The sequence below is a fragment of the Cucumis melo genome, chromosome 2 (genome assembly GCF_025177605.1).
Source record: "Cucumis melo cultivar AY chromosome 2, USDA_Cmelo_AY_1.0, whole genome shotgun sequence".
NCBI lineage: Eukaryota > Viridiplantae > Streptophyta > Magnoliopsida > Cucurbitales > Cucurbitaceae > Cucumis > Cucumis melo.
In genome coordinates this window covers 3,950,595-3,953,701 of record NC_066858.1, presented here as the reverse complement: position 1 = coordinate 3,953,701, position 3,107 = coordinate 3,950,595, and positions in this window count along the sequence as shown.

The window sequence follows — 3,107 nt, the reverse complement described above, 5'->3', positions numbered from 1 at the left end:
ATAATATCAATCAATTAATAAATAGTTATTGCTTGATGCAGTATGCAAATCAAGAAATGTATCCACAAAATTCGATTGAGATTTAAATTTGGTGCGAGCGTAAAACATTTTCTCGTTCAGGATTAACCTAATACAATATGGTTTTCTTGATGGACATCACCAGTTAAGAAAGGTATTTTTAATGATTCTCTTCGACCATAAAAAAAGAAAATTAAGAAAAGTCCAATTCCCATTAGGTTTTGCATATTTTTTTATGAAAAATTATAAAAAATAGAACAATTTGACAAGATACATACATTTCATAAGAAAATCAAGTGTAACTAATTTTGTCTTCTAGTGGTTTTATTCTATGGAGTGTAAATAGTTTGTCAATTTTTTTTATTTACGAAAAAACCTCTATTATTAATTATATTATTAAAATTATCTTAAAAAATGGGTTAGCCTAGAACTCCACCAAAGTTATTAACTCTGTTATTTTCATGTAATTATCCGAAGAAATCTGGTCTTTAATGTCGAGTGGAAAAAATGAAAACGGAGCTTTTTACGTCGCTTTTAAAAGGCATTAAACACCCTCCTTTTGAAAAGCGACATTAAAGCTATGTTTAATTTTTTTAATTTTGCAAAAAAAATTAAGTATTTCTCTCTCTTACTTTACTCTTTTATCAAGCCACACGATTTTTGAAATACGTATTGAATGATGAGTAGAAGTCTTCTTTGTTAAGTAGCCCTCGTTTATTATTTATTTGAAGTTCATTTATTGTCGTAACTTTTGTGCATGATTGCTTGCTACCTTTAATTGTGATAACATCGTTTAGAAAGGTCGAAGTGAGAAGTTTGAGTGATCATAAAGCAATCAAGGAGACACTCGAGAAGGTAATTTTTCTATTCATTATTCATTTGAAGTTCATTTAATGATGTAACTTTGGATTTCATATGATTTAAAAATACTGGTGTGAAGTTGTTAACATACATTTACAATAAAGATCTGTTTACGGAATTCTATAGGTGAATGTTGACAGTCTGTAGATTGTTGCTCTTATAGAATGTGTGTTTTCTAATGATCTTGATAAGAGTGTTCTAGTGTCACTAGTTTTGTTTTGTTCTTTTTAAAAAAAGTGTTATCTTTAAATTAGTTGAATCAACTTATTTTATACCACTAGTCGTAGGAAAAAACTTGCTGACGGCTTCTTTTTAACAAGAGCTGTAGATACAGTTGGTACTTGGAAGACTTTTTAACACACCTTGAATTGTTAGTAAAAGAAAATCAAACTAATTACTTCTTCATTCATTTGGAATTATATGTCATAATGATGGTTAGAAGTTTGTGTTTGGTCTTTGTGGATGTTTTTAATTTGAGATTTGCTTGTTAGTTGATTGAATGATACGATTGCAAGTTTTGTAGTTATTTGAGTATACATTAGAACTTGCTAGTTTTTGGAACGTGGGTAAGAATTTAATTTTTTTTTATATATGTGCCTATTCAATAGTCTTGTTTTGTTCTAATTGTTTGATTGTATATAGAACTTTTTATTGATTATATTTAGTCTTCAACTTTTTAGGTATTATTATTGATTATAGTTAAGTTCAAAGTTTAAGATTACTTAATTATTGTCTTTGTTGTTTTTTTTGACTTTATTTATTAAATTACATCATATATAATAGGGATAAGTCATGGATGAAAAAGAATAAAATGTCAACTGATTATGCTTTTGAGGTTTTATATATTTATTAAATATAAGTTGAAACATTAATGTTAGTCCCAACCAACCCTAAAGGTCTTTAGTAATATTATCAAAGATATTAGTCCCAATCCATATTAGACTAGATTTCTTCTTGTTTATCTTGGCATTACAACTTGAGAGGGAGTGAAACTAAACCAATAACTTGATTGAGTATTTTAAAATACCAAATGCTTATTTAAAATCACACTAAAAACCACACCAAATATGATCCAACAAGTATCGTCATCTCCACTTCATAAAGATTTGCAAATCAACATAGACAATGAGCCTAAGTTTGATTAACAATGAGTTTATCCAACACGTCGCCCAGAAAAGATGCACATCCTCTTCCTTAAAACCCTATAGAAACCCTTCCCATTACCACACTCTTTTCACCCCTCTAAAAGCATCTCTCAAAAGGATTTCTTTCTTTTTTTTTTTTCTTTTTTTCTTTGGGGTTCTTCCAACAAAACCACTTCACTTGCACTCTTCTTCTTCTGTGTCAACCTTCTTTTCTTTTCTATTGTCACTACTGATCAACCACCTCCACCAATTGCAAGCGAAGACGGACTACTACGATGTGCTGAAATTATAACTGATTATGATTCATCCAAACAATCGGTAGAAAAATGCTGTAAGATGATTCAAGATGTTTTTAATGTTTGCTATGGCGAGTCGAATATATATAGTGATGATGTGTGCATCGCAGTAAGATATTTGGGTGGAAATGATTATTATTGTAATGATTTATAATTAATGTTTCAATCGAAAATATTATTATTATTATTATTATTATTATTATTATTATTATTTTGATTGATTATAAATATTGTAAATGATATACTTTAGTATACTAACCATTATAGATCTAAAATTAAACTTAGTTTTAAAACCATTATTCTTTTTATATATTTGAATAAAAGATTTTGGTGTTGTTGGTGGTTCTCTTACCCTAGCGAATGCACGACGAGTTGGGAAGTTGTGTAAATCTTGGAAAACAACCAACATATATGTGATTTGCATCAAGGTCGGATCGAATTTTACTTTCAAGGTAATGGTTCGAAAAGATACAACGATGATTGATATTTGTTTTTCTAACAATTTATGATCGCCAATATGACGTAGATGTGACTTAGAGAAAAAGTAGTAAGTAGTATTAATTCTTAAAGCTTACGGCAGAAAAATGATGCTACTAACGGCTTCCAATGTCCCTTATTTACTCTCTACAACTTCAAGAATGGAAGAAATAATATGTTTTTAATATATACTATTTTTTTTTAATATAAACAATGTGTAACGCCCCGAAAACTTAAGGTAAAATTTTTCTCGTTTTATGTAAAGTGCAAGTTGATATAATAATAATATAATATTAATTATATTATTATT